The sequence below is a fragment of the Balaenoptera borealis genome (assembly GCF_965194805.1).
Source record: "Balaenoptera borealis genome assembly, contig: HAP1_SCAFFOLD_1398, whole genome shotgun sequence".
Taxonomy (NCBI): Eukaryota; Metazoa; Chordata; class Mammalia; order Artiodactyla; family Balaenopteridae; genus Balaenoptera; species Balaenoptera borealis.
This window is the reverse complement of record NW_028122824.1, coordinates 12,273-34,932: the sequence shown is the minus strand read 5'-3', so window position 1 is coordinate 34,932 and position 22,660 is coordinate 12,273. Positions and strand designations below refer to the sequence as shown.

The 22,660-nt window shown below is 34.5% G+C and overlaps 1 long non-coding RNA gene across 9 annotated transcripts in view; it reads left to right on the top strand.

The window, feature by feature from the left end:
- The window catches only part of LOC309622016, a 120,396-nt gene extending 98,424 nt beyond the window's left edge, over positions 1-21,972 (top strand). For 8 of the 9 annotated variants that reach the window (XR_014240422.1, XR_014240424.1, XR_014240425.1 and 5 more), the window contains 2 exons: positions 20,436-20,590; positions 21,200-21,972. This is a non-coding gene — a long non-coding RNA (uncharacterized lncRNA). Of the gene's footprint in view, positions 1-14,533; positions 14,632-20,435; positions 20,591-21,199 lie in introns of all 9 variants that reach the window. The other variant, XR_014240423.1, reaches the window with a different exon arrangement.
- The last annotated feature ends 688 nt before the right edge of the window (positions 21,973-22,660 follow it).

The window sequence follows — 22,660 nt, the reverse complement described above, 5'->3', positions numbered from 1 at the left end:
TATTTCCAGTTTTTCTTTATGAATAGGATCAGTAAATAATTAATAAAAGCAAATTAAAAGTGAACTTGTCACAAAGGGAACAATCCTTTGTCTGACATTAGTGAACAGCCTGGTTTTTAATATAAAATATTTTATAAAAGAAAATTATGCTGAGTTGCACTCAGGGTAATAAACTTTTCAGATGCAATAGCTTTAAACTATTTATGTTGCTTGAAAATAATTACTTGTAAGCAATTTGTTTCAATTTTATAAACTAGGGCCAGTTATTATAGGTATTACAGAAGCAGTAATTGCTATTCAGCAGGGTGACGCTTTGCTCTGTCCTCTCAGCGACTCCTGGTTGGAGATACGGGGGCACAGGACGGTAGGGAATTTGTAGCTGCTTTGCTTTTAACATCATTGTGTTAAGGCTGCAAGAGACTAGCTTATAAACTATGAGAGTCAGGCAAAGAGTTTGAACCTACACTATAAAATCCTGTAGTTCTACCCTCTTTACAATATCTGGCAAATCATTCATTTCACTAGGTTTATAGAGAGCCATTTAGGAAAATGAAATGGGTATCCTATGGGTAAAGATCTAATGTCTAGTGCAACCTAGGGCATTATAGTGCTACCTTCCAGCTCTTCTCTCCCAGTGTCTTATACTGGAGTTAGTGATGTGCACATATCTATTCATAGTTCCTCATTCCAATGAACTGTAAGGTCTTGAAATTGAAGGCATGACTTAGCAAAACTTTTTTCAAGGAGCAGGCACACAGAATATGAGTGCTGATTACATTTCATAATTAAATTCATTTGTTTTCTAATATAAACATTGAATTTCTCCTTAGCTTTCATACTAAGAAGACCTTGCAACTCACAAGATTTGACAAATAACTCACCTCTTTGATTACATGTTTATTTGCATATTACTTTTTACCTGATATGAGAAAGAACACAGCTAAATACAGTTGTACTGGGAGTTTTGTACACGTGTGGAGGGATGAGAGAGAAAGGGTGTCGCTAACAATGGATTCTGACAGCAAGAGGGAGGCAGGAGGTCCTTAAGGACAATCCCTATGATTAGTTAGTGGTGGAGCTGAGGGGGGTCTGTATTCCAGTGATGTTTGTTTTGGTTCTGTTTTTATCCTCATAAGTGTGTATCTGAGCAGCAACCCCCTGATTGGTTTTGTATTGGTTATTAATTATTTACTAATTATTAATTATTAATACAACCTCTGTATATATTTTGTAAAATTTATCTATATTTTATAAAACATATGTTATTTATTAGATAAAACTTTTTGTAATCTTGTAAAAAACATTAGCAAGGGTTAAAATGATCATCCAATTTTTTTTCTCTATAGTAAATATAACAGGGACTTTTGGAAGAAAGAACCATTTTAATGTGTGTAATCTTCCTAAACTGTATATGTGGGAATCCATATGAAAATGCCAGGCTGGCCAAACCTACTAGATACATAAGTACATACTCGTTAAAATGTTGAATGATGGTTCAAAATCATGGCTCAGTTTGGAACCATGACTAGAAAGAGCTAGGAGAATGGCAGTTAGATAAATACTTAGTATTTCTAAAGGGATGTGGGACACAGTACCTCTTAAACATGGCATGCCCAAGAGTCACATGAAAAGGAATTGTAGTAAAGGGGTTTTGACTCTTCAATTCTCATTCAAGATTATAAACCAACTCTGGAATCATATGTGAACCATACCTAATCCTTGCTTGTTGCTCAACCTATTGTGTCTAACTCTGAGAAGCAGATTTCAGAGGGACAAAGGGAAAGAAGTTTGCAACACTAGGCCTATGAATTAAGCCCTGCTTAGTTCTCCTCTTTGATTTTACTGTGTACTGATATAGTATACGTCAAAGCATTTTATATAATCTGCACACCAAAGAATTCACACTGAAATGTGGTTATGGCACTAAAACTATCTTGCCAAAAGCCATTCTCCACAGAAGAGGAGTGAATGTGTGTTCCCAAACTTAACTTAAAGTGATAACTTGATAAAATCCTTTGAATATCGGATGTGACTGGTGTGTAAACTAGATAGTGTCCTATTCAAAGATGCTTCAGGGTGTTTCCTGAAATAGATGTACTTATTTGGATTGGCTATATTTTCTGTCACTCCCTGTCTGAATTACAGGAAGCGCCTCATCATTAGGTGACCTGATTTGACCCCAGTTCCTCTCCCACAACTTCTCTATATGGTAGCCAGAATTGTCATTAACAAACAGAAGTTCAGTCTTTCTAAATTAGCTCCCATTTCACTCTGAATATAAACCAAACTCTTCAAAGTGACTTAAAAGCCCCACATGATTACCCCTCCCTTAGTTCTCAGACATCTCACATCACTGAGATGCAGCGGGAGCTCCGGTTCACCTTCTGCTTCTCCGGTGACACTAGCTTCATAGCTTTCTCCAAACATACCAGACAAGTTCCACATTTAGGATTTTGCTCTGACTCTGAATGGGTCAATTTTCCCCAAATAGCTTCATGGGTGAAGTCCCTCACTTCTTCAAATTTTTGGCTCAACTATCACCAAAAGGAGGTCTACCCATACCAGCCTAAGTAAAAGTAGAATCCACCCCCAGGCCCCGCCTACAATTGAAAACCCTTTCCTTGTTCTTTCATTCCATAAGGCTCATGGCCTTTTAATGTAAAATATCATTTATGTGTCCATGTTTATCATTATCTGCTGCCCCATCGCTTCTAGAATATAAGCTCCACAAAGGCAGGCATCGTTGTTTGATTCACTAAAGTATCTTTGGAAAGTGAAATAAAACCTGGCTCATTGTGGGCCATCAATACATTTTTTTTTTTTAAGTTGAATTAAATGAAAAGGAGACAGGAACAAATCATGTTTTGGCCTACATGTAAATGATAGCATTAAATTGTCAATTGTCCTTGGAAACAATTGGAGAAAAGTTAGAAAATCTTTTTTTTCCCCCCTTTAAAAATCAGCAAATTGTATAGAATTGAGAATTTACCTTGGAGCAATTTAGAATCCATGTGTTGTTTGAATTTTGACTCAGCAATGTCTTTAAGTTCACCAAATTAATCAAGCAAACAAACCTGAGTCTAAATGCAGACTTCCTTACGAAGTACATATTAAATGATCTTACAAGTATAGGAGGGAACTGCTCCCAGGAGTGGGGTTGACCGGTGTCAGAAGCTAATAAAGGTTTGAATATTAAAATAAATAGAATTAAATTAAATTAAGCCTTAATGATCATGAACAATGAAGTAAGTTTCCAATGCTATATATCAGAAAGACCTTCCTAAGAAAAAATGTCATTTGATTAGTTTCAATAAGCTTTATTATGCTCAACAAATCAAGGGATGATCTACTTAATTTTTCATATTAAAAGTTTGTAATTTTCATCTAGTTTAATGTTCACAGGCTTTCAGAATTTTTGTTCACTTGATATTTTTTAATTAAATCCTTAGGTTGTGAAGTTTTTCCCTTAAAGTAAAATCTTCCTTGCATTTTACAAATAAAAGTTACCTGTTGCAATATTCAAATAACATATATTATGCCTCTGCTCCATCAGCATATTGACAGATTTGCTGCTGAGACATAATGGGTTGTTCTCTTGGTTAAGTCTTAAACTATACTGAGTATTACCTATGAAAAACTGCGAGTAGTGATTTGATAGAATGTCCTCACCTTCTTTTTCCTGTCCTTTATGTTTCATTATGAGGAATTGAAATATAACCCTAAGCAAGACCCCGTTGCAAAAGCATTCCTTTCCCTTTTGAGTAATGATTTTCTGGTAGTGAAAATGTGAAATAATGAAAAGGTTAGAATATGCTTTAATTCATTCTTGCAAAGGTTATGATGACATCATTATTTGGGTCAAAATCAAATCATTGCTTCCATTCTTCATATGTTAGACAGATTAGTGTCAGATAAATACAGCATAGTATTTGTGTCAACACTTAAGGATAATATGTTATTGTAAACCTTTATTAATCTTAATGACTTTCAAATGTACCTCGTGCTTGAATATTTATTTCTTTAAATGTCAACTCACCTTTTAAGCTATTGCTCATGTAAAACAAAAAGCAATCTACCTAGACTCAGGAAATGTTTCTCATGCGGCTGTTTAAACATAGCAACCAGGATGTAAAGAGTTTGAAAATCAATTACATGCTTTCAGAATCTAATCAGCAACACTTGATTGGAAGTATCAACCCACAAGTACAGAAAAAGGAAATCGCTTCAATAAACGTCACTGATATTTCCTAGCATTTTGTACTTCGGTACCAACAGGAAACTAAGAAATGTTGCTAGGATGTTAGCGTCAAATGTTTCAGCCTTCATGACCATTCATTTTAAATATATTTAATTCATTCAAACAAGTAAGGATTAGCATCATAGTAAACTGTCACCAGTCTATGAATAAGCAAGTACACCTATGTCTCTTACCCCCCTGGGACAATTACACCCTCTACATGGGTCTGTATTATTATCTCTGAAACTTTCCAGTTGCATTACTGTCACCCATGTGCTTGAAAATCCAGGTTTACTGTCAAACCATAATAATACAAAGAGATTCAATCTTTTGAACTGTAAAATATATTAAATCTAATAATAGGCATGAAGAAAAAAACCCACACCACATGTCAATTAAAACTTCCTAATTTGAACATATGTATGGTACATTTCTATTAAATTTTTGTTTGTTTTCTCAAAGGATTATTATGTTCTGTGTACTTAAATCTAAAATGTTGCTATCTCACAGTCTTAATAAATAATACTCTATGGCTCCTTATTCACTTTAAATGATTTTTAAATTTTAAAACAGATTAAATGTTTAATTTTATTTTTATTACTATTTTTTATCCTGGAGGGACACTTGAGAAACTGGTCAAGTCTCAGAAAATCTCTATGTTAAAAAAAAAATCTCTATAGAACACTATACCTAAGAATGATTAGTAATTGTAGATATCATAGCCTGCAAATAATTTTCAATGATCTTTTAATTAGACAACATTTTCCTCTAGGTCTGTTTATTTTGGCCAATGCATAAATTCTAGTTTTATATTTAGTTTTCTCTTGTCTTCCCACAAAGAACACCGACTCTAATGAAAATTATTAATGTAGGAATAGGAAATTGCAGCTTCTTCCTCCCTTTTTTCGTTAAAAAAGTTCTGCTCGATACTGTTTCTTTATCTAACTAGGCCTAAATATAACAAATCACTACTATACAATATTCTAGTGAGGTATGTTTTCTGGCATATAACGTGTAAAATATTAGGGCTTTTTGGCTTGATGTAGTTCAGTGATTTAAGTTGAATAAAGAAAAGGTGGATATATTTTCTGGAAAAATAAATATATAAAAAGCAGATACTAGAGGGGAGTTAACACCTAGAAACAGAGAAGACCACAGGGTAAAAGGTGAGTTTCTCGTTTGTTTTGCTTTTAGCCTGAGACTACTCCAGAGTTACATCTGACAGGGAGGCTAAAGCTTCAGTAGAAATCAGCCTCATTCTTGTGGAGAACTAGGAGACACAGTTCAGGGCAGTCATAGCTTCTGGAATCTGAAGGTGAAAATGGCAGAAAGTACAGAGTTAGGGAGGAGAAGCCCCAAACTCTGTGTATCAATTTTACCCAAATATCTGACTGACCCCTGAACCAGACAAGCATGGGACTGACTTCAAAAAAGCCAGCTACAGCTCAAAGAATAGAACGTAAATTTAGCTGCCTCCCATTTCAAAGCAACCATTCAAAGCAAATGGATTTCAAAGCAACCATTTTAACTACTCATCACAATATTCTTCTTCTTCTCTCAAAGTCAAATTTTGAGGCTGAGAAGATTCGGAGAAAGGAACCCTTCTTAATCATATACTTGTATTTAAAGGAAGGGGGAAAAAACTGCACAATTTTGTTGCTCAGATCTTCCAGTTGGCTTACAATAAGTCTTAAGACTTATTGATATTCACTCTATCTCTGATTCCCAAACAGCAGTAGGAGGATTTCAAGATTTCATTTTGCAGCATGATTTTTGTATTTAGTTTCTGTAAACTCCAAAAATCTTATGCTTGAAGAAAAAATATTTTCTCCAGGGTCTGGTGGAGACTTGTGCCACTGGATAATGTCATGACAAATGACTGTTAAGTGGACTAGTTTCTGTAACCCTTTTTCATCTTCAAAGCACTCAGCAAAATCTGCTTTATTTTAGTGTTATTAAAGGACTTCAGAAAACATTTCAGAAGAGCTGAAAATAACACCTGTCAAGCTGAATTGGGGGATGGGGATATCTGGATAGATTCTCTAGAGAGATGATCCTGAAGAAGTTGTCTGTGCTGGAGCCCTGGAATCCTCAGAGTTCACAGAGGTGACTCACCAGTCCTTCCTAGTGAAAGCTAACAGTTTATGCCTGACAGAGAACACTGTAGTAGCCTCTCTCACAAGGGCAACAGGTGACCACCTTTCCTCAAGAGATTCATTTCTTCTCCCGTGGGTCACAGGCTGGGAATTAACATTAAATTGCAACCTAATCCAACTGGAATGTGTTGATAAGAAAGAGCATATACACTTATAGAGGAGATATAAGAATTAGCTTATATTAGCAGGAGTTGAAGGAATGACCCAGGGATTGCACTTTGGGGGTACTTGCTGAGTAGGCCAGAATATAAGACTGCATAAGCAAGAATTCTCAGGACATGAGGATTTAACACTCAGGCAAGGGCCCCAGAAAATAGAGATATCTCCACACTCTAGAAGAATGAAGAAAGAAATGTCCCATGTTGAGCAACAGACATAGCTGAGTTGCCATGACAGAATAAAGAGGCTACAGGAGGAGAGAAAGCTGGATAGAATAAATTACGTGAGTCCAGAAAACCTACCAGAGGAGAGGTTTTCAGGAGGAGCCAGAATACATACCACTCGCCAGGGCCATCCAAACTGCATTGATGAGCGGCATCGGCAACACAACAGGTTAAGTGGTAGCGCTCTTCCGTAAGGCTGAGTTGATGACAAGGGAGGCAGTAACAAACTTGGAATTGTTCATCTATGGATCTCAAAATAACAGGAGTGACCTCCAATGTCAGAAAAGCAGCTAAGGTTCATGTGACCTAAAGGTGGTGGTAAAGATAGTGAGCATAGTGTTCCAAAGGGCAAAAGAGACAGGCAGCCAGCTTGGGTGCTGTTAACGTCTACAGCAAGAAAATGGCACGCATGGCGGAGCAGAAAGAGAACAGTAGTCACTCCGGTAAAAAGTCATAATTCTCTCCTCAGTTTCTGGAACTGTGTCTATTTGAAGATCCATAGCTCATTTATTGGTGAAGAGCCAGATAGCTAGAACAAAGGGTTTTTTGCAACAATGCAGTCAGTACATAGGACAAGGATTTCTTCAGTTCTTCCGCAAAGAGACGTATGGCCTTTTCCTTAGGTGACAGTAAATTAAGGAGAGAGCTACAGTTTGATTCTGAAGGCTGTCTGCTGGCAGAATTCCCTTAAGAGGCTAATTAGCTATGGCCCACCCATATTATAGAGGGTAATCTGTTTTACTCAAAGTTTACCGATTTAAATGTTAATCTCATCTAAAAAATACCCTCACAGAAACACCTAGAATAATATTTGACCAAATATCTGGTTGCCATGGCCTAACTAAATTGATACAGAAAAGTAACTATTCCTTTATGTAATATTTTTTCTGTCTTCATTTTCTCCTTCCTCTTCTCTCTGTTCTCTTCTTTCTCCTTCTCCTTCTTCTTAATATCTTTATGCCTTTGTTTGTGTAGAAAGGAGATTAAGAGGTAATAACCAAGAAAGATACATGCAAACACTAATCAACTGCATTCTTATGGTAACCTATAAAGATCAAACTGTGAGAAATCATGATTATTATAAAATAGTGTTATTAATCATGACACAGAGGTTTTGTGTGAAATGAATATTTTGATTTTATATTTTTCACCTGCTGATTCTTAATTTACTTCCCAATTAACTTACAAAGTTTTTCAGTTTTTGACGGCAACAATGATTTTTTTAAAAAAAGTGTTAACCATAGTTTTCCTGACAGCAATATGCAAGAAAAATGCTATGTTTGATAAGTCTGAAACTTACTTAAAAGATTGCAATCTTTACTTCTGTGTTCTCTGTTAAATGTCAGCTATGTTTGGCCATTTACTTAGAGCTAAAATGAGTAGTCAGTTAACCTGATAAGATAGAATTCACAGTGCATTTTTCAAGATGCTCTGAGGGAGAGTCAGGTGAGGTCCCCAAAGCAAGTTGTACATTCCATCCTGTTGTTTCATATACTGAGAACTGTTGTTTCGTGAAGAAAAATTCAATCTACGCTTTTTATTATTTATTTTTCTGTTATGTAAAGACATGCAATAATATTTAGAAAGGGCTAATTTCTACTTCATGCACTTTGGAAAAGAAGAAGTATGGAATGACAAAACCCTAAACTTTTAGCTAGTTGGCTTAACTTACTGATGGGAACATTTTGATACATTCATTTAACTAAGAAGTATTTTTTGTGTATACTATATCAGGTCAGGCACTGTGCTATACAATGAAATTATTATGGTAAATATAAGGTACATTGTGTGCTTCCTCTTAAAGCTTGTAGACTATGGAAAAGAGATAGAAATAAAAATGTCAAAACCATTATTATAGAATGGGAAGTACAGGGTGTTATTCCCTGGGCCCCTAATTAAGAGTCAGGGAGCTTGATTTATTCAAGTATAGTGGAATACTTAGAAGACAGGAAGAAGTATTCCTGTATCAATTGGTAGAGAAGTCACTAGTATTTTTGTGTCTAGGAGAAAATGCAAACTATCTTTTGGATTACCATTCTTTTTCAGACTTTTCCATGGCCTGGCCCCTTCTCAGTGATGCTGACTGAAAGGGATTAGGGATCTTTTTGCCCCAGAAAAAGTTACAACAGTGGTGGCAATAGCTAGAACAGATAGTGTTGCATCCTGTTGCAGATACTCCTTGAGAGGAGGGGATGATGTTATCACAGATTATGAACCTGGTATCTTCTCTTTGGACGAAAAACATGATTAGAACCTCTTTATAGATTGTCCAGAATGAAGTCCGCTCACATTAAAGGCTCCAAAGACCTCAGAGGGGAAGTCACGAGGAAGCAAGAGGGCATCTTTATTTGAGATCCAGAAATATCTCCAGGACCTGTTGGTTTGTCTAGATTATTCCTCTGTGGTTATGTTTTGAGTCTTTGCAGCACCAGCCACCCAGGCACAGTGGCAGGCCCTCAAAACAGAGACTGGATGTGACTGTGCATAAGAGTTCTAGCCTTGGACAATAAGCATGAGCCTTTGTGGGACCCTAGAGAATCTTTCCAGGAATATGACTCACTAGATGAATCATCAAAATAGAGACCAAGATTCACTAGAGTGTGCTAGACATGTTTTTTTCCAGTTAAGGTTTATTGGAACTCTGTGGTCTAATTTACAATGCTCAAATCTTCCAGCAGTCAAGGAAAATCTTTGCAACTGATATTTTTGTAATTTGGAGCTTCCGGCAAAGGGAGGCAGCTTCCATCCAGACGTGCCCCTTGGGGTTTTGGACTCCCTGGGGTTTTAATGACCCTGACATAACTAGTAGGTACATTGCTTTTATTTTTTGTTTTGTTTCTGTTTTTTTGGTTGTTGTTTTGTGTTGAAGACAAGGTGTTAGAAACCACAAACATTTTTTTGTTTAATTTTTGTTGAAAGAGGGTAAGATTTAACTGGGTTGGAGATATACACTATCCATTGGGGTGGGAAAAATTACTTTAAAGTTTTTTAATATAATATATATATATATGTATAGATATATAGAGACATATATACTACTGTATTTGAGGAAGATCTGATTATTGTTATAGTAACCTCTAAATACCTGATCAAGTATTTCAAAATGATTTGCTCAGTGGTCTGTTTAAAATTGTAATTTGAGTTTTTCTTTATAATGAAAATTCCCTGTAAATATTTCCTCTATGTCTGTATTTAGAAAGTGTTATTTTTGAAAATTAATTATACACGAGTAGACCTGTATGTTTATGTTACCTGAAAGATTGATTATAGTAGGTCTATTTATACATTAGACTAAGCATTGAGGGGATGAATATCCTTGTCTGAAGTTTCCAAATCACATCAAAGAAATAGAGCAAAAAATATATATGTAATTAACAATGATACAAAAATATTGGTCACTTTTTACATTTCATAAAGAATCATGGCTACAGATTTTTTTAAAGTATTATTACTATTTTTAATTTCAGGCAGTTTTTTTTTATTGGAGTATAGTTAATTTACAGTGTTGTGTGAGTTACAAGTGTAGCAGAGTAACATTTTTTTGGTAATACAGTTTATTACAAAATATTGAGTATCGTTCTTTGTACTATACATAGGTCCTTGTTGTTTATCTATTTTATATATAGTAGTATGTATATGTTACTCCCAACTTCATAATTTATTCCTCCCCCCCACATTTCCCCTTTGGTAACCATAAGTTTGTTTTCCCCTTTGGTAACCATAAGTTTGTTTTCTTTATCTGTGAGTTGGTTTCTGTTTGGTAAATAAGTTCATGTGTATCATTTTTTCTTTTTTTAAGTTCCACACTCTAGTGATATCATATGGTATTTGTCTTTCTCTGTCTGACTTAACTTTACTTAGTATGATTAACTCTAGTTCCATCCATGTTGCTGAAAATGGCATTATTTCATCTTTTTCATGTCTGAGTAGTGTTCCGTTTTATATATTTATATGTATATATATATATATATATATATATATATACGACATCTTCTTTGTCCATTCATCTGTCGATAGATATTCAGGCTGCTTCCATGTCCTGGCTATTGTAAATAGTGCTGCAGTGAACACTGGGGTGCATGCATCTTTTTGAATTATGGTTTTCTCCAGATATGTGCCCAGAAGTGGGATTGCTGGATCATATGGTAGTTCTATTTTTAGTTGTTTAAGGAACCTCCATACTGTTCTGCATAGTGGCTGTACCATTTTACATTCCCACCAACCGTGTAAGAGGGTTCCCTTTTCTCCACACCCTCTCCAGCATGTATTGTTTGTAGACCTTTTGATTATGGCCATTCTCACTGGTGCGAGGTGGTTCCTCATTGTAGTTTTGATTTACCTTTCTCTAATAATTAGCGATTTGAGCATCCTTTCATGTGCCTGTTGGCCATCTCTATGTCTTCTTGGGAGAAATGTCTATTTAGATCTTCTGCAATTTTTTTCATTGAGTTTTTCTTTTTATATTGAGCTGTGTGAGCTGTTTGTATATTTTAGAGTTTAATCCCTCATGGGTTCCATCGTTTGCAAATATTTTTTCCCATTCTGTAGGCTCTTTTCGTTTTGTTTATGGTTTCCTTTGCTGTGCAAAAGATTTTCAGTTTAACTAAGTCCCATTTGTTAATTTTTGTTTCCATTTTCATTGCTCTAGGAGGTGGTTCCAAAAAGATTTTGCTACAATTTATGTCAAAGTGTCTTCTGCCTATGTTTTCCTCTAGGAGTTTTATAGTATCCATTCTTACATTTAGGTCTTTAACTCATTTTAAGATTATTTTTGCGTATGATGTTAAAGAATGTTCAATTTCATTCTTTTACATGTAGCTGTCCAGTTTTCCCAGCACCACGTATTGAAGAGGCTGTCTTTTCTCTACTGCATATTCTTGCCTTTGTTGTCATAGATTAATTGACCATAGGTGGTTGGGTCTACTTCGGGGCTCTCTTTCCTGTTCCATTGATCTATATTTCTGTTTTGTGCCAGTACTATGTTGTTTTCATGACTGTAACTTTGTAGTATGGTCTGAAGTCAGGAAGTCTGTTACCTCCAGCTCGGTTTTTCTTTCTTAAAGTTGGTGTGGCTAATAGGGGTCTTTGTGTTTTCATACAAATTAAAAATTTTTTTGTTCTAGTTCTGTGAAAAATGCCATTGGTCATTTGATAGGGATTGCGTCGAATCTGTGGATTGTCTTGGGTTATATGATCATTTTAACAATATTGATTCTTCCAGTCCAAGAACATGGTATATCATTCCAACTGTTTGTGTCATGTTTAATTTCTTTAATCAGCATCTTATGGTGTTCAGAGTACAGTTCTTTTGTCTCCTTAGGTAAGTTTGTTCTTAGGTATTTTATTTCTTTTGATGTGATGGTAAATAGGATTGTTTCCTTAATTTTTCTTTCTGATCTTTTGTTGGCTTTAAGTGGGCTTTAAGGCTTCAGTTCCCCCCTATACTCCTGGTCTAACCACACACCTGGGGGGGCCTTCAGGCAGATTTTTTTAAAGCTATTTGAATGTATGTTCAAGGGCAGCAACAAATCTCTCATCCTTGGATTTAATACATCTTTTTATTGCATTATAGATGAATTTACTTTATAAGATAGTTACTTACCTTTGCTGTGATAGGTTCACCAGTTCTTTTATAATAAGTTTGGTTCAGCTCAGCATCTAAATTCTACAAAATTAGTCTTGCTCATTTCCATTTAGATGAGCGCCTGATTAAAGTACAATGGCACTCTGACTTCTTAATATAAACCTTTACATTTTTTTATAGGAAAGTTTTACACAGTTTAACACAATAAAATTTGATGCCATTCAAGCACTATATATTTGTCTTAGTTCATGTTTTCATTATGATGTGCTTGAGTTCTAAGGTTTGTGTAAGTGTATAAAGATTTCTAGTAACATTTTCCCCAGAATAGTATTTTAATTTTTATCAGGAACTTGAACATTAATAGTTAGTATATGAGGAGAAACATGTGAAGAATAAAGAGGTGAATAAAGATGAAAAATTAAAAATTGAGGATAATAATGAGGATGTGAACTAAAACCCTGGCTGCATTGTCTTCTATGAATAATTTTCCAGACTTTACTGAGTATATCCATGTTTTCTCATTCTTCTCAAACATTGGAAGGGCTTTCTTTCTTTTAAATCTCTCAGTAATTATTCTTGTTATCCTCTACTAGTGACTTATGAAAGAAATTTCTCCTGCCGTTACTTGATTTTCTCTGTTTCATTAATCTCTTCCTGTGTATTGGATCATCACATCAACATTCAAATATGCTCTAGAATCTCTTACCTCAAATAGAAAAAAAAAAAAAAAGACAGTAAAAATATTAGTTAGATCTCTGAAATAAATGTCTGGTCCAGAAAATAACTTACTGATATGAATTCTGGCACAGACATCACCTTCTTAAGTCCAGAGAAATGTCTTTCTTTGATTTTTTCCTCCTCTAACACATTACTGTGCATTGTCTTATTGGAACAAGCTACTAAATCTCTCCAACCCTTCAACGTGTCATTGAATTCATATTCTGCAACTTCCTGTCCCAATAATGTTAATCTCACCATTTCTTTTATCCCTTGTTTGATTATATAGAAAGTAAAGATAATATCTGTAGCAGACATAAGTGGTTGCCTACCTCACTTTCAATCTCCCTACTTGGTTATTTTGTTCATGTTTTTAATTCTCTCCCATAGGACTCACTGTTAAATCCTGCGTACTCTAAGCTGATCATTAAAATCTTTTTCTCTTTGCCAGTGATAGATCTAGGGATGATTATGAAACTTTGATCCTACCCTAAAGATAAAAAATATATTTTAATCATGGTTAAATTTGTATTCATCTTCATTTACATTTGGAGAAGTCTGCTGGAAAGAGTCTGGGGAAAGTTTCCCCTTTAAAAAAGAAAACTCACACAAGAAGAGTTACCCACATTTTCTACTACACGTTCTCATGTTTACACACAGAGTCATAACCATTTTACTCTCATGAAGGGAGGAAGGCTGAGAACAAAGGTGCTGAGGAGGGCAGGTCAGAAAATAACGCAAAAAGCTGGGTTCTTGATGACATCATTCAGCCACTGAATTAAACAACCCTGGGGGTGCCTGACCTTTAGAGTCTTTGCTATATGAGGTAATAAATTTTTCTTACTGAATTGGGATTTTCTGTTTTTTTCAGGCAAAAGAATCTTATATAGTGTAGTACTTACCCACAAGTCTGGTGAGATGATTTAATAAGTTAATTCACATATACCACATAGCAGAGAGCTTGGGACATAAAATACTTAAAAATGGAAATTATTACAATTGAATTTTCCCCTCTTCCTCTCCTTCTTCTCCTTCTTCTTCTCATAGTATTAGTATTAGTAATAATTAGTACTGTTTTATTTTACGATTTCATGCGGTCTAAGTAAATTTAATTTCCCCAATAGCAGTACCATGCATCTTTATGAAAGAAAACAAGAAACAATATCCAGCAATTAGATAAACACATAACATTTTCTGTAGTTTAAGAATCATCTTTTGGCTTACAAGATTTTCAGATGTAGGGGATTTTAAATGCCTACTCCGTTCTTCATTACCTGCTGAGTTATCCATGACCTAAATATATGCCTCATCCTTATATTTTTATCGTTAGACTCATATGCCTCCTTCAGGGGTGATGCATTCTACTCAATAATGACAGATAATGATATAAAATTTAAGCAAATAGTAATGTTATAAATGGACCTTAATCATTTCAAATCTTATGTTTCTCACTCAGAAAGGACCAAGCTTTCCAAAATAGTAGTGGACCAGATGGAAGAAATGTAATATTCAAAGGCAAATCTATATATGTTACTTCAGATATATCAAGTAAAGGTAAAAATGGATATTTGTTTCTAAAGAGAGATAAAAGACCTTGCTAATTTTCATTAAGTACTTAGTCTTAATGAATTTCACTTAAATCCTAAGTAATTTTTAAATAGATCTTTATTGGAGTATACTTGCTTCACAATACTGTGTTAGTTTCTGCTGTACAACAAAGTGAATCAGCCATATGCATACATATATCCCCATATCCCTCTTGAGCCTCCCTCCCATCCTCCCTATCCCACCCCTCTAGGTCATCGCAAAGCACCGAGCTGATCTCCCTGTGCTGTGCTGCTTCTTCCCGCTAGCTAACTGTTTTACATTTGGTAATGTATGTATGTCAATGCTACTCTCAGTTCGCCCCAGCTTTCCCTTCCCACCCAATATCCTCAAGTCCATTCTCTATGTCTACATCTTTATTCCTGCCCTGCCACTAGGTTCATCAGTACCATTTTTTTTTTTTTTAGATTGCATATATGGAATCTATTCCATATATATGCGTTAGCATACGTATTTGTTTTTCTTTTTCTGACTTACTTCACTCTGTATGACAGACTCTAGGTCCATCCACCTCACTACAAATAACTCAGTTTCGTTTCTTTTTATGACTGAGTAATATTCCATTGTATATAGGTGCCACATCTTCTTTATCCATCTAGGTTAGTTCTATGTCCTGGTTATTGTAAATAGTGCTGCAGTGAACACTGTGGTACATGTCTCTTTTTTGAATTATGCTTTTCTCAGGGTATATGCCCAGTAGTGGGATTGCTGGGTCATATGGTAGTTCTAGTTTTAGTTTTTTAAGGAACCTCCACACTGTTCTCCATAGTTGTATCAACTTACATTCCCACCAACAGTGCAGGAGGGTTCCCTTTTCACCACACCCTTTCCAGCATTTATTGTTTCTAGATTTTTTGATAATGGCCATTCTGACCGGTGTGAGGTATCACCTCACTGTAGTTTTGACTTGCATTTCTCTAATAATTAGTGATGTTGAGCATCTTTTTGTGTGCCTCTTGGCCATCTGTATGTCTTCTGGGACCTAATTAAACTTAAAAGCTTTTGCACAGCAAAGGAAACCATAAATAAGATGAAAAGACAACCCTCAGAATGGGAGAAAATATTTGCCAGTGAAACAATAGATAAAGGATCAATCTCCTAAATATACAAACAGCTCGTGCAGCTCAATATCAAAAAAAACAAACAATCCAATTAAAAAATGGGCGGAAGACGTAAATAGACATTTCACCAAAGACATAAGTAATTTTTTGATTGACTTGAATGCCAGCTTTATATTCAGAGTGGTCAAGTTCAAATAATTTTTGGGAGAACTGAGCACACATGCAACAAAATGTGAGGACATTAATCGAAATTTAAGGACTATAAACTTTCCAAATAACTCTAACATAAAATCAGTGAAAAAATTTAAGCAATATATAATAGTGACATAACTGTTGCTTCAGTCTTCTTGTAAATTAAATATAAATAACACCGATAAGTAAATTTTCTTATATGGGTTTAATAAAAAATGGTTCTTGAAAATTAAAAAAGAGAAAAATTAAGTACATAATTACATTGGAGTCAAAGTACATTTTATTGTTGTTGTTGTGATAACAGTTGCTAATTTTCAACAATACAGGACTTGTTGCCTAACTATAGTTTTCTTTGTTCCAAATAGATTTTTCAAAGCAAAAATATGACATAAATTTTGCCCATAAGATGATTAGACAAAACTGGCATTGGGATGGAAAATCATGTGTTTCAAGACCCTTCACACCAAGAGATATTTAGGCATTATTACTTAGATTAATTGAGCTTTTATTAAAGCTAATTTTCTAGTATTCACACTTCAAAATACAGATGGAAATAAAATATATAGTTCTCAATTTGGCAGGAGTGTACTATACAATTTATAATAAAGTTGATTTATATTAATTGCTAGAAAATTTATGGGCAACAGATTTATTTTAATGGAGTCATTTATTGTCCTAATTTGTTTTATTGATATTAGGATCCGGACATCTTGCTGTTTTAAAAGGATACTCAAGCACAGGGAGATCAGCTCCGTGCTTTGTGACCACCTAGAGGGGTGGGATAGGGACGGGGGAAGGGAGAGGCAAGAGGGAGGGCATCTGGGGCTATATGTATATGTATAGCTGATTCACTTTGATATACAGCAGAAACTAACACAACACTGTAAAGGAATTATACTCCAATAAAGATGTTAAAAAAAAAAAAGTTAACAAACAGCAAATTAAAAATGGATGATTTTTTAATCCATTTACAATCAATTAAATAGTACATTTTGTTTTCTTTTCTTTTTTCTCCTTATGATTGTTGTTTTTCATTGTCGCCCCTATGTCCTTATGCTAATAAATAAAGTTGGTTTCTGCTAAATACAGTATTGAAAATCAAGAAGGAAATACACTATTCTCTTATTCTCCTTTAATTTGAAAATATGTGTATTGGCACCACTATATTGCTTTCAGTTAACGTTAATTTGTGTGTACTTTACATTTTTTATCAGTCTTGCTAAGGGTTTCTCTTAGTTTCCTGTTGCTGCTGTAACAAATTAACACAATCTTAGTGACTTAAAACACCACAAATTTATTATTTTACAGTTCTGGAGATCACAGTTCAAAATAGGTCCAACTAAGCTACAGTTAAAATGTTTACAGGACCCCATTCCTTCTGCACATTCTGGGAATCCATTTTCTTGCCTTTCTCAGCTTCTAGAGGCTCTCCCCAATCCTCAGCTACTGGCCCCCTTCCATACTTACAGCCTGAAATGAAATCATTCTCACTTTGCTTCCACTGTCACATCTCCTTTTCTGACTCCGACACTTCTGCTTCCCTCGTCTACTCTTTTTCAAAATAAGGACCTTTGTGATTACACTGGCTCACCAGGGTAATTCAGGAAACGCTATGGAGATCCTAACTTAACTGCATCTGCAATGTCTCTTTGCCATGTAAGGGAACATATTCCCAGGTTCTGGGAAATAACACTTTTACAACTTGGGAGGGGGTATTATTCTACTACTACAGAGTTTATCAATTTTATTAAACTTTCAAAGATTAAAGCTTATGGCTTTGTTATTTTTCTCTATTTTATATCTTTGATCTTTGTTCTCATCATTCTACTTTTTATCCTTCTTCTTCCTCTGGGTTTTAAATTTTCCTTTTTCCTTTTTAGAATCTTGAGATGGAGGCTTAGCTTATTGATTTTTTAAACTTTCATATTTAAATGATAAAGTATATCCAAAGACTGTTTTGCCTCAATCATATAAGTTTTGATAAGGGAAATTTCTATTTCCATACTGTCAATAATATATTTTAAATTCCCATTGCATTTTTTTAAAGAAGTGTTAATTTAGACACGTACTGCTAATTCTCAAACACATAAGATTATCTCATTATTCTTCGCGAAAACACTTATTCATTTATGTATGTTCACAGAACATATGATCCTTTGTGACTTATTGAGACTTGTTTTATAGCCCCAAAGACTATGTATTTTAGCTGCCAGATGTAGTATTCTATAAATTTCTGTTAGGTAAGTTAGATAATAATATAGTTTAAAACTTTTATATCTAGAACAGATATAGCAGAGGAGAAGGGGTTGAGAGGTGGGCAAAATGGGTAAAAGGGATCGACTCTGTGGTGATGGATGATAACTACACTTTTGATGATGATCCCGTTGTGTATTGAATTACAGTGTTGCACACCGGAAACTTTTATAATGGTATACATCAATTTTACTTCAATAAAAAATAAAGCTTTTATAGCATTACTGATTTTTTTGTTTTTAATTATGAGAAAATCCTATTTGAAATAGCTGTGGTTCATTGTATATTTTTCTGTAGCTCCTGTTAATTCTGTCAATGTTTTAAATGTATGTTGCTTTGTGTTATTACTGGTTATTTTCTAAATTCAGCTTTTTAATCTTTCACTTTTCAAAGTGACTTAAATTATGCCCATTAGCCATTATTGTAAGTAAAATACCATGTATTGTTGTTTTGTCCTTTGTACTTTAGTTGTCACTCATTCTCCTTCTATTATGTGTTATGTATCCGCAGTGTAGTTTTTTCTTTAAAGAGTTAGTAACTATTTAATATATTTTATAAATATTATTTTATAGTTAAATTCACAATTTCCCTTTCCGGTGATCTTCATTTCTTCCTGCAGATACGTACATCAGTAAATTTGTGCTCATTTTTGTTTGTTTGTTTTGGTTTGGTTTGGTTTTCTTTGTCTTATCTGAAGCGCTATCAACAGTATTCCTTGCAGTCTGGTTCAGCTAGCAACAAATTCTGCCTGTTCTTGTTTATTTGAAAATTTCATTATTTAACCTTAATTTGGGGACAAAATTATTAGTAGATATAAAATTTGGGGGTTACACATTTTTCCTATAATTTCATTAAATATATGATTTTATTATCTCTGGCTTCACTTGTTTCTGATGATGTTAGCTCTCATTCTTCTTATTGTTGTGCCAGAATATAATGTATCTTTTTATTTTCTGGTTAAATATTATTTTCATTTATGATGTTTGACTATGATGTGACTTTCTTTGAATGTATTCTATTTGTGTCTTGCAGAATTTTTTAAAAATAAGTTTTTGTTTTTAGAAAAGATTTTAGATTTATAGAAAAATTGAAAGGGTAATACAGAGAGTTCCCATATACCCAGCCCCGAGTTACATTCTGCACCCATCCTGGATTCCCCTGACCTCTTAAATGATTTTTTTAAATTTGTTTATATTAATATTTACTATTTGAGCTGTAAAGCTCTATGGAATTTTACAAATGCTTAGTGTCATGTATCTGCAATGAAAGTATACAGCATTGTTTTGAAACGCTGAACATATTCCCTGTGTTTCATCATCATTTCTAGCCCTTCTTTAATCTACTGGCCATTACTGATTTACCATGCCTATAGGTTCTGTCATTTCCAGATGTCATATAAGTGGAATAATTCAGTATGTAGACTTTTGCTACTGGCTTCTTTCATTTTACCCTATACATTTAATATTCATCCATATCCTTTCATGGCATTTTAGTTCATTTATTTTTCTTCATTGAATAATATTGCACTGTTTGAATGTACCACACTTTGTTTATCCATTCATCTATTTCTCTCTTGATTGTCTTTGTCCCTTGTGAAATACCAGTTGACTGCATTTCTGTGCATCTCCTTCTGGGCTGTTTATATGGTTTAATTGATCTATGTGTCTATTCTTGAGCCAATATCATGCTCTCTTGATTACTGTAGCTTTATAGTAATTCTTGAAATCAGGAATTGTTAGCACTACAGCTATGCTGTTAATCTTCTATTATTGTTTTGGCAATTTTAGGTCTTTCTCCTTTCCACATTAACTTGATATTAGTGTGTCAATATCAAGAAAATAGCTCACTGGAATTTTGATTGGAATTGCATGGAATATATAGATACAGTTAAGAAGAATAAACATCTTAATAATATTGATTTTTCCAGTCAGTATACACAGAATAACTCTTGATTTATTTAATCTTTGGTTTCTTTTATCAGCATTTTATAGTTTTGCACATATAGTTCCTATACATATTTTGTTAGATTTATATTTAAGTACTTCATCTTTATGGTACAATATACATGGTATGTTTTTTTTTGTTTTTAATATTAACTAGAAATTTATTTTATTTATTTATTTTATTTATTTTTGGCTGTGGTGGGTTTTTGTTTCTGTGCGAGGGCTTTCTCTAGTTGCGGCAAGCGGGGGCCACTCTTCATCGCGGTGCGCGGGCCTCTCACTATCGCGGCCTCTCTTGTTGCAGGGCACAGGCTCCAGACGCGCAGGCTCAGTAGTTGTGGCTCACGGGCCCAGTTGCTCCGCGGCACGTGGGATCTTCCCAGAGCAGGGCTCGAACCCGTGTCCCCTGCATTGGCAGGCAGATTCTCAACCACTGCACCACCAGGGAAGCCCAACATGGTATGTTTTAATTTCAAATTTCATTGACTTATTAAATGTATGTGTGTTTATATTTATATGTACGGTATATATACAAAATACATATATATGTATGTATAGCATATACACAAGAATATATACTAAACCATGAATCCTGTGACCTTGTTATAGTCCTTTATTATTTCCATAATTTTCCAAAATTGTATTTTTCTGCAGAGACAATCATGTCTTCTGCAAGTATAGACAGCTTTATTTAATCCTTTCCAAGCCAAATACTTTCTCTTTTTTTTTCTTTCTTGTTTTAATGTACTAGCTAAAAATCTCAGTAAAACGGAGAGTAGGAAGAGTAAAAGAGAATATCTTTCGTTTTTTCTGGATTTTAGTGAGAAAGTTTTCAACTTCTTAACATGATATATAAATATTTTTATTTCACGTAATGCTTGTGTCTGGTTTTGGTATTATTGTAATGCTGACCTCATAGAATGAGTTTCCTCAGCTTCTGTTTTCTGGAAGGGAATGTGGTAATTGGCACCATTTCTTTTGATTTGGTAAAATTCACCGGTGACTATCTGAACTGAAGGTTTCTTTTTTGGAAGGTTTTTGATTATTGATACAATTTTTTTTTAATAGATATGGGCCTGATCAGATGACCTGTCTCTCCTTGTGTAAGTTTTAAGCATTTGTGTCTGTGAAGAAATCATTCTGTTTCATCTAAATTATAGAGTTCTGCTTGTTGTTCTTTACTGCCTTTTTAACATTCATGAAACAGGTCAGGATGACGTCTCTTTAATTTCTGATATTGGTAATTATTTTTTCTTTTCTTTTCTTTTTCTGTTAACCTGGCTAGAGGTTTATCAGTTTTGCTGGTCTTTTCAAAGAAGTTTTTGGTTTCATTGATTTTCTCTACTAAAGTTTTCAGTTTCAATAACTTATGCTCACATATGTATTATTTCTTTTTACTTTCTGCTTACACTAATATTAAATTGTTCTTCATTCTCTAGTTTCCTGAGGTGGAGCTCAGATTACTGATTATAGATCTTTCTTCTTTCTGAATATATGCACTTAATTTTCCTCTCAGCACTGCTTTCTCTGTATCTACAATTTTTTTTAAATTTTTATTTCTATATAATTGCTTTTTAAAATTCCTCTTGAGACTCTTCTCTGTGATCCACATGAGCTTGAGAAAAATGTATATTTTATTGTTGTTGAGTGGAGTATTCTATAAATGCCAATTATATTAGTTTGATTGCTATTACTGTCCAGGTCAAGTCTATCCTTACTGATTCTGTACCTACTTGATCTATCAGTTTTTGCTTCACATATATTGAAAGCTTGATGTCAGATTCCACAACTTTAGGATTTTTATGTCTTTTTGGAGAATTGATACTTTTATTAATATGTAATGTCCCACCTTTTCCTTGGTATTTTTAATTAAAAAAATTTTTTTTTTAACATCTTTTTTTTTTTTTAAACATCTTTATTGAAGTATAATTGCCTTACAATAGTGTGTTAGCTTCTGCTTTATAACAAAGTGAATCAGTTATACATATACAATATGTTCCCATTTCTCTTCCCTCTTGCATCTCCCTCCCTCCCACCCTCCCCATCCAACCCCTCTAGGTGGTCACAAAGCACCGAGCTGATCTCCCTGTGCTATGCGGCTGCTTCCCACCAGCTATCAATTTTACATTTGGTAGTGTCTATATGTCAATGACACTCTCTCACTTCGTCTCAGCTTACCCCCACTGGAATGGTTTTGACCCAGAAAGAATGTCACCAATAAACAGTCTCAGTGTGAAACAAGATAGAGAACAACCCCTCAGGGAGCTCACTGTAAGGCTGGAGGCAAGGCCCCTCCTACACTTTTCTTCACTCCCACATGGAGCAAAAGACTCAGTTATGTGTTTAGTCCAAATCTTGTAAAGCAGCACTGGCTGTAGGGGCTAACCCTGCCCTTTGTTTCCAGGTGTCCCAAGCTGATTCTTAAATCAGCCTTGTTGAAATTAATATGCCTACTCCAAAGTTTTTATTTTAGTATTAACTTAATATGCCTTTCTTATTCCCTTTACAATTATTGAATTATTGGAATTT